Source organism: Apodemus sylvaticus, chromosome 6, assembly GCF_947179515.1.
Source record: "Apodemus sylvaticus chromosome 6, mApoSyl1.1, whole genome shotgun sequence".
NCBI classification, from domain to species: domain Eukaryota; kingdom Metazoa; phylum Chordata; class Mammalia; order Rodentia; family Muridae; genus Apodemus; species Apodemus sylvaticus.
The window spans coordinates 51,493,903-51,503,180 of record NC_067477.1 but is presented as its reverse complement, the minus strand read 5'-3'; the positions used below and the strand labels follow the sequence as shown (position 1 = coordinate 51,503,180).

Here is a 9,278-nt window from a genome sequence, read left to right as displayed (position 1 = left end):
TTTCAAATATTTAATCAATTAGAATAAATTGTATAAAGTAGGATGGTTTAATATATATAGGTAGCCTTTATGTCACAAAGCATTTCTGTATTTTCTCTTTATATTAATATTTAATTCATCTGACTTTGGCTCTTGTGTTGTATGTCATAGTGGATGCTTGTGAGGTATGTTTATGTTTTATTAGTTTATTATGTAGTCCAGTTTCATACAATTTACATAATCTATCCTGAGTATTAGAAACTCTTACTAATTTTACTATTTTTAGCAATAGATCCAGGTTCTTTTTAAATTTTTTTAAAAATTATCTAGTATAGGGGTGTGTGTGCCTATGGATGCAGGTGCCTGTGGAGGCCGGAGGCGTCAGGTCCCCTGGAGCTGTTGTCATTCTCTGAGTCATGTGCTGTGGGTGCTGGGAACCAAAGTCAAGTCCTGGACAGCACCTGCTCTCAGCCGCAGAGCCAGCTCTCCAGTCCGTTATTTCAGATTCTAACATGATCTGTTTCTAAATCCTTTGTTTCACTGTATGCCCATGAAAACTTTTCAGATCTTTCAGACTGTTTGATAGCAGGACCAGTCATTCACTGCATAGGGTGGAGAAATGTATACTTTTGAACTTTACGTTCAAGAGCATGCAACCTTAACATTCCTACGAAATGTAATTCATTCTTTATAATTTCTAATAAACATTCATAATGATATAACCATTGCTCTTGTGCATTATATTTTAGCACAGGGGTTTTCAACTAATGGACTCATTTGTTGTTAAACTTTTATTTTTCCTTATTTGTTTAATGAACTTCCTCCTGAAGACAGGTTTTGTGTGTGTGTGTGTGTGTGTGTGTGTGTGTGTGTGTGTGTGTGTGCATGAATAGGAACTAACACAGGTTCTGGTTTTGTATACTCCACACATAGTCTAATCACTTTGCTTTTTGAATCTTTGCAAGTTTTGCCATATTCTTTACATATGAAGAGAGTAACTCTTGAAGAAGATGGTTTCCTGCAATAAGAGTAGGAAAAGAAGAACCTGGTAGCTGGGCAGTGGTGGTGCACACCTTTAATCCCAGCACTCGAAAGGCAGGGGCAGGCACATCTCTGAGTTCTAGGCCAACCTGGTCTACAGAACAAGTTCTAGGACAGCCAGGGCTACACAGAGAAACCCAGTCTTGAAAAACCAAAAAATGAAGAACCCCTGGCATGGTGATGTACTATTCCTGTAACCCCAGCAAGTAGGAAGCAGAGGCAGGTGGCTCTCTGTTATGAGTTTGAGGTCAGCCTGGTCTATATAGTGAGTTCCAGGCTAGCCAAGGGATACACAGTAAGTCAGACATAATGGCTACATTTCTGTAATGTAGCTCTTGGAAGTTAGAGGAGGGAGGATCAGGAGTTCAAGGCAACCTCAGTTACACAGCACATTGGAGCCCAGTCTGGTCTCTATGAAATTGTCCCCACAAAATAATTTTTAGAAGGAAATGAATCCTTTACATTTGTCTGATGTTTGACTTTAAAATACGTGTTTCTCTACTATGCTACTTACATGTCCCTTCCCTACCCAACAACTAAGATTTACTGATAGCTACTGAGCATCCGTATGCCCTGGATACTGTGGCTACTGTGCGGTACAGCAGGAAGACTGGACCATTGCCCTTTAGGGGTCAAAGGCTCATAGAAACAGATTTGCACACCGATGGTCACACAAAAGCTATCAGTTACTTGCTACTATTTTGGGCCCTGGAGAAAAACCATTTAGGAGGACTTTGACCTGCTTCCTAAAGAACAGGTAGGACAGTAGGGACAAGTTACTTCGGGTTATATGAGCAAAACTCTACACACAAGGCAAATGAGCTGAGGTGCTGAACCTAAGGGTAATATTAAGGTGAGACCTTGCTAATCACAGTTAAGGAGAAGTTAATCTAAATTTCATGTTAAGCTGGTAATGAAACAAACATCAGCTTGGTCACAAAGTTTCCTAATCTGCTTTGTCCTAAAGGCAATAGTACTGACTGTCTGTCATCCTGAGCACTTCTGTCACAGGCGGTGTGATCGTCATTGTTTTGACACGCCATCTTCTGTCTGGAGCATAAGCTGAGCATTCTAAGGATCAGAAGAAGGGATACTATAAATACTCAGTTTACATAGATCCACTATTTCAATAACACCCTTTTTTTTTTTTTGCAGGAACTATTTTAATAAATCCCCAATTGTACATGGTGGCACACATCTGTAGTCCTTCAGATGTAGGATTATCAAAACCCAGGCATTCAAGACCAACTTTGGTTCTATCCTGAGAGTCTGATAAAACACACACATACACACACACACAAACAAACAAAACCCTCTACACTGTATTTATACTGATTTTGTCTTATATTTTGATTAAGAAAATAAAAATGTAGCCAGGCAGTGGTGGCGCATGCCTTTGATCCCAGTACTTGGGAGGCAGAGGCAGAGGCAGGTGGATTTCTGAGTTCAAGGCCAGCCTGGTCTAGAGAGTCAGTTCTAGGACAGCCAGGGCTACACAGAAAAATTCTGTCTAGAAAAACAAAAAAACAGCCAGGCATGGTGGTGCAAGCCTGTAATCCCAGTACTTGGGAGGCAGAGGCAGGTGGATTTCTGAGAGAGAGAGAGAGAGAGAGAGAGAGAGAGAGAGAGAGAGAGAGAGAGAGAGAGAGAGAGAGAGAGGGAGAGGGAGAGGAAAAAAGAAAAATGTTCATTTAAAACAAAATCTGATTGCTCTGCTGACTTACTTAATATAACTACCTATAAAGTTACAATTCCAAGGAACAGGTTAAGGATTTACTAATAGATTGAAAATTATGTCACCCAAAAAAAAGACAAGTTGAAGTCTTAGTTTTAACATTTAGTACCTGTGAATGTGGCTTTATTTGGAAGCAGAATTGTTGTATTTGTAGTCTTATAACTTATAACATTATGTTATAAGATAGCATAATGTTGTGGGCCCACATAGCATTACCACAAAGAACAGGAAAACTTCCAGAGAAACAAGGTTTTAGACATCACAAGTAACTTTCAGTGGGCGTAGTGGTGCATGTGTGATTCCAGCAGTAGGGAAGCTAAGGCAGGAGGATCATGAGTTTGATGCCGGCCTCAGGTTGTCTAACTAGGTATCTGATTGGATATTCAGGTTTGACATTAAGAGCTGTAATTCAAGCATTTGGAAGGCTGGGGCATAGGAGGACTGTCAAAAGTCAGGCCTGAGCTATACAGAGAAAATGTCTCAAAAAACATGGTGCAGCATATCTTTTACCCCAGGAGCTCAAAGGTAGAGACAGGAATGTCTGAGTTCAGGGCCTGATCTACACACGGGAATTCCAGGCCAGCAAGGGTAACAGTGAGACCATGTCTCAATTATTTATTTATTTAATAAAGAGAACTGGGGGCTGGAGAGATGGCTCAGCAGTTAAGAGCACTACCTGCTCTTCCAGAAGTCCTGAGTTCAATTCCCATCAACTACATGTGGCTCACAACCATCTGTAATAGGATGCATTCTCCTGGTGTGTCTGAAGAGAGCAACTGTCACATACATAAGATATAAATCATTAAAAAAAAAGAGAGAGAGAGAACTGGACTATCAATAAAAAGTGAAGAATGCTAAGCAGAAAGCTAGCATTTGCTGGGCGGTGGTGGCACATGCCTGTAATCCCAGCACTTGGGAGGCAGAGACAGAGGCAGGCAGATTTCTGAGTTCGAGCCCAGCCTGGTCTACAGAGTGAGTTCCAGGACAGCCAGGGCTATACAGAGAACCCCTGTCTCAAAAAACCAAAATAATAAATAAAAAAGAAAGCTAGCATATCCCCATCAAGGATATGTATCTATCAGAAGGCAAGGGAGCTGGGCTTTTGCTGTTTCTTCTAAAACTCTGGTCCGTTTAAGCGGAGTAGTGTACATAGCAGCCCCAGCAAGGCTGTATAAGAAGAGTGTCTCCCACAGAGCCTACCCACATGCTCTGCCACTGCAGCTCCAGGAACCCCACAGAGGGAGGGGAAGCACTGTAGGAGCCAGAGGGTTTGAGGACACCAAGAGAAAAACATGGCCCACAGAATCAACTAAGCAGGGCTCACAGAGCCTGAAGCAACAATCACACAGCCTGCATGGATCTCACTTAGGTTCTCTGCATGAATGTTCTGGATGTGTGGCTTGGTTTTCTTGTGGGTCTCCTAACAGTGGGAATGGTGTGTATCTCTGTGTCTGACTCTTCCACCTGATCTTGGGACCCGTTTCCTCCTACTGGGTTGCCTTGACAGCCTTAAAACAAGGGTTTGTGCATAGTCTGGTTCTACCTTCTTATGCTGTCTTCGGGTGATACTCCTGGAGACCTCCTCTTTTCTGAAGGGAAATGGGTTGGGGGGCGGGGTTGGACCCGGGGTAAAGGGGAGGTGAGAGGGTGATAGAAGTGGAGGGAGGTGATGCTCTTGGGTGGGAGAAGTGGACGGAGAGGAAACTAAGGTCGACATGGAATGCACGAGAGACGTTTTAAAAGGAGATAGTATCAAGAGAGTCAGAGGAGAGGTGGATCCGCGACGAAGTGATCAGATGTGTAAGACACTTCTGACAGGCCAATGGATCAGGCGTGGCAATTAACTATTAGGTTTGGTAAAATGGAGATGGTGGCCTTTTGGCTGACAGGTAACGAGCATGAGAAGGACATCAAAGTCTGACAATGGTCGTCTGGAAAACGCAGAAGGTAGACCCAGACCCGGAAAGGGGTGAGCGAGCCAAGCCCCAGAGCCTTAAAGGACTGATGAGTGCTTTTAGCTAAACTGGTTTTTCAAAAGAGCAAGCTGGTGGCTGGCCAATCCCAAACACCACATACCCCTCCCTCTCCTGCCAGAAGCCCATTTATCAGTTGTAGCTTTGTTCCTTTCAGCTGCCCATCATAAAAATAAGACTGTTCAACCTCACAGATTCTGCCCCTCCGCACCCCACATCTTTTCTTTTTTCTTTTTGAGTATAAGCCCAAGCTATCATTTTTGCCACTCGCCTCTCTTGCTAAGAGACCAGAGAACCAGGCGTGCACCGTTCCAGGCGGCCTGGTCTACGTAAAGAGTTCCAGGACTCCGTAGGCACGTCTCAGAGAGAGGAAGGGAAGGGGTGGGGGTGGGATGTTTTCGGTTTGCTTTGGGATAAACAGCAGAATCTTGGCCTGCTGAAGGGAAGGATCGGTTTAGTGAGGGAGAGGAGGCTGGCGCTCTGCAGGTGAGGGAGGTCGCCCAGGTGGCCTCCTAGTTCTCCGCCGCCAACGCGGAAGGGAAGGAGGAACTTCTGCTGCTTCTTTCTAACCCATCGGTTCCCAGGCGAGAGTCTCCGAGGACAGCGCTGAAGGCTCCACGTTCCGAGAGCTGGCGTGGGCTGGCGGTGCAAACCGGACCGCGGGAGAGACGGCGCCCGGGGGCTCGCCCTCCCGCACCCGAAGAAGCCCTGCGTTGGCCGGAGGGAGGGAGGCGGAAGCGAGCCGAGCAACCTCGGCAACTGAGGCAGTTAGTCCGTTCCCGGTCTTCCCTCACCTATGTCTGTTTTGACAACCGATCTCTTGTGGTTTGGAAAAACAGCCAAAATCAGGGATCACAGTTTTATTAGGAGAAAAACAAAATAAAACAAAACAAAACTGCCCGCTACCAGCAAACACGGAAGCTAGTACTCAAAAAGCAGTCTTAAGAGTAGTAAATTCCTGTTCCTGATTTAAACCCGAGCCGTGGGCGTAGGCCTGGGTTTTGGAGTGCGCAAGCGCAGTTTGAGAACCGTGTTTCCTGCAGAGATGATTAACATTGAAAGCGTTTAAATTATCTCAGTTTAAGTTAATCCATCTTGGTTATGAATATTATGATGGAACTGGCACATAATTGAGAAGAAATTTGAATTTTTGAAAACATATAAAGTACACTTAAAATTTAAAAAGGCACCGCCCAACGTGGGGCTCGAACCCACGACCCTGGGATTAAGAGTCCCATGCTCTACCGACTGAGCTAGCCGGGCAGTTGTAAGCTGGCCCTGATTTTATACCTTTTGAGTGTTCATCTACAGCTACTTTTCAGTTTTTCATTGTTTTCTGTTTCTGGAAAGGAAGTATAGCCAATAAATGGATAGAAAATGGAAAGTATATTCTCTGAATCTGAAGGTAAGAATGCAAATTCTTACAAAATAAAATAATGGGGGAAAAGGGCCCCAAACAAACAAAACGAAACAAAAAGGAGGAGGGCAGAGTTGTTAAACTCTAAGAATAAAAGAGAATACGTTCCTAATTTTCATTATGACATGCCAAGACAATGGAATATTAGCCTATGAATTCAAATATATTTTGAGCTACAGGTGAATTTATCAAGAGAAGGGACTTTGCACATTTCTGTGACGCGTTTGTCTGGGGATGGCTATTAATTCTATTTTTCGGAACTGCAAGTTAAAGCCTAATTGAAAAACAAAAACAAAAACGGGTAAACCTAAATTAAGGAATTCCCAAATAGTTTTTTTTTTTTTTTAAAAAAAGATATCATAAGCCTTGGATTGGCAATTCCTATAACTGTATTCATAAAACATATAAGACAAGTCTTCTGAGATGATTTTTAAAAATAAGATGTGTCATGAAAAGTTTACATTCTTTCTAAAGATGTATTTTATGTAGATGGGTATTTTGTCTGCATTTACGTCTGTGTACCAGGAGAGGGCATCGGAACGCACGAATCTACAGTTACAGATGGCTTTGGGATGCCATGTGGGTGGTGTGAGAAATTGGGTTTAATTGCTGAGCCATCTGTCCAAAGCAAAAGCTTAGGCTCTGTAAAGTAACCCTAGGATCGGGTATAGTGGCGCATTCCATTAAAAAACCAGCACTTGGGAGGATCTCTGAGTTTGAGGGCCAGCCTGGTTTACAGTTCCATCACAGCTAAGCCTACACAGAAAAACCCAAAGTCAATCTAGAACCTAAGTATTTAAACCCTCTCTTCCTCCACAACTCAAACTGGTTTACTAATTATTATTTAGAATTTGGTAGATAGAACCTGGAGGTACACTTTATCTTTTAAAAATTAATTTACTTTAGGTGGGGTGAGGTAGCTCAGGCCTGTAATTCTAACATTCAGGAGGCAGAGGCAGAGGCAGAAGAATTGCTAGATCTTTTCTCAAAACAAACAATGAGCAAAATATTTAAAGCAGCAGTGCTTGGCGACACTGAATGTGCCTTTTATTCCTGTGCTGCAGAGGAAGAGACAGGCAGGTCTGAGAGTTCAAAGCCAGCTGGGTCTACATAATAAATTTCAGGCCAGCCACAGTTGCACATTGAGATCTTGTTTCAAAAGAAAAATTATACTAATAACTACTTTAATAATAATTGAATGTAGACTGGGTGGTGGTGGCGCACGCCTGTAATCCCAGCACTCTGGGAGGCAGAGGCAGGCGGATTTCTGAGTTCGAGGCCATCCTGGACTACAGAGTGAGTTCCAGGACAGCCAGGGCTACACAGAGAAACCCTGTCTCAAAAAAAAAAAAAAAAAAAACAAAAAAAAAAAAACAAATAAAAAAATTGAATGTATATAAAATATAACAGTACCTATTTTAATAAATGTTAGTTATTGAGTATTATAAAACCATCGTTTAAGTGATTTGTTAAAATCATATTACGTGTCTATTTGCAAAGCACTGTTAGTTGCTTGGCCTTGAAAGTTCATCACTCTACAATAAAGAAGTGCAAAGCCTTACCAATTTCACAAGTGTTACTTCTAGAAGTCATCTGAAATAACTTTTTAAAAGCAAACCCATTCTAGTCTTGTAAGGAATCAAGCAAATGATCAAGGCCCTAGGCTTTCTGTTCAGAGCCTTCCTCTGAGATGCAAAGTAAAGCAATAATCCAGCTCCCAGAGGGCTGGTGAGCGGGAAGCGGCAAGAAGCGGCCCCACTGCCAGTGACTGGTGCAGCCAGGGCACTAGGCACTCAAGCAGTAAATTATGTAGCCGTTTAGCTAGATACTTAAACTTTGTAGAACTTACAATTCTTCAAGGTGGGCCCTCCTGTAAAGATGGCTGTTAGCCAAACATGTTCTAACTAGAATCCCTCATGAAAGAATTACAATGCTTTAATGCTATTGATTTGGGTTGTTTTTCAAGACAGGGTTTTTCTGTGTCACAGCCCTGGCGGTCCTGGAACTTGATTTGTAGTCAAGGATGGGCTTGAACTCACAGAGATCCGCATGACTCAGCCTCTGCCTCCAGAGTACTGGGATTAAAGGTATGTGCCACTACTGGCCTGTCTCCTTTGGGTTTGTTTTTAGTCCTTCATAAGCAGGACCTCAAAAAATTGGGTTAAGACACATAGTTGTTCCTCTCCACAGAAATCCTTAGTAAAAGTCAAAAAATTTATACTATCTGAAGAGAAATCAGAGTATGCTAGTTTGTTTTTTAAGACAAAATTGTGTTATCTAGGCTGGCCTGAAATTCAAGATATTTTTCTGCCTCAGTTTCCCAGATCTGAGATTGCAGGCCCATGCCCACAACACTAACTTGAGTTCTGGGACAGCTTGGTCTACAGAACAAGTTCCAAGACAGCCAGGACTACCTACACAGAGAAACCCTGTCTCAAAAAAACCCCAAACAAGCAAACCAACTAGATATTCATTTCGGTTTTTCTGACCCTTTAGCTAACATTCACTCCTGTCAGAGTGCTGCAGCAGGAGGTATGTGATGGTGACAATCTCTTCTATATTCCTCTAAAGTTCCTCTAGCCTTTCTGGGTTTCCCTTGGTAATTGTAACTAGCAAATATCTAATGAGAAGACAAGTCAGGAGGAGGTAAACACCTTGCTCTTCTTTATCTTTTTACTCATTAATTTTGGTATCTGATGATTGCTATTTGCATATGTTCTCATGCTCACAGTTGCTAAACTGTTGCGTTCTAATTCCTTCATTTCATTCACCTTATTTTCTACTGTGGAGCTATCAGATTTTTTTTTTGGGGGGGGGGTTGTTTTTTTTGAGACAGGGTTTCTCTGTGTGGCCCTGGCTGTCCTGGAACTCACTCTGTAGACCAGGATGGCCTCGAACTCAGAAATTCGCCTGTCTCTGCCTCCCAGAGTGCTGGGATCCGCCCAGCCCACTTTAGCCTTTCCTAACACCAAGTTTTGTAATCTCCCTAATAGGAATGGTGATATTTTAAAGAAACACTTGTGCTCCTCTCATTTATAAAGACTCCAAGAAACTGAAACTGCTCCAGGAATTACATGCTGGGTGAGGAAAGGTTGAACCCCCCCCCCCAAAAAAAAAAAAAAAAACTAACAAC

General features: G+C 42.7%; 2 non-coding genes across 2 annotated transcripts; both read right to left on the bottom strand.

Annotated features, from left to right (window-relative positions):
* Positions 1–5,918: 5,918 nt before the first annotated feature.
* On the bottom strand, positions 5,919–5,991 carry Trnak-cuu (transfer RNA lysine (anticodon CUU)). Its single transcript has one exon. It is a non-coding gene; the product is annotated as a tRNA-Lys (tRNA).
* Positions 5,992–8,273: 2,282 nt separating this feature from the next.
* LOC127688278 (U5 spliceosomal RNA) lies at positions 8,274–8,389 on the bottom strand. The gene has a single exon (XR_007978662.1). It is a non-coding gene; the product is annotated as a U5 spliceosomal RNA (small nuclear RNA).
* Between the last annotated feature and the right edge of the window lie 889 nt (positions 8,390–9,278).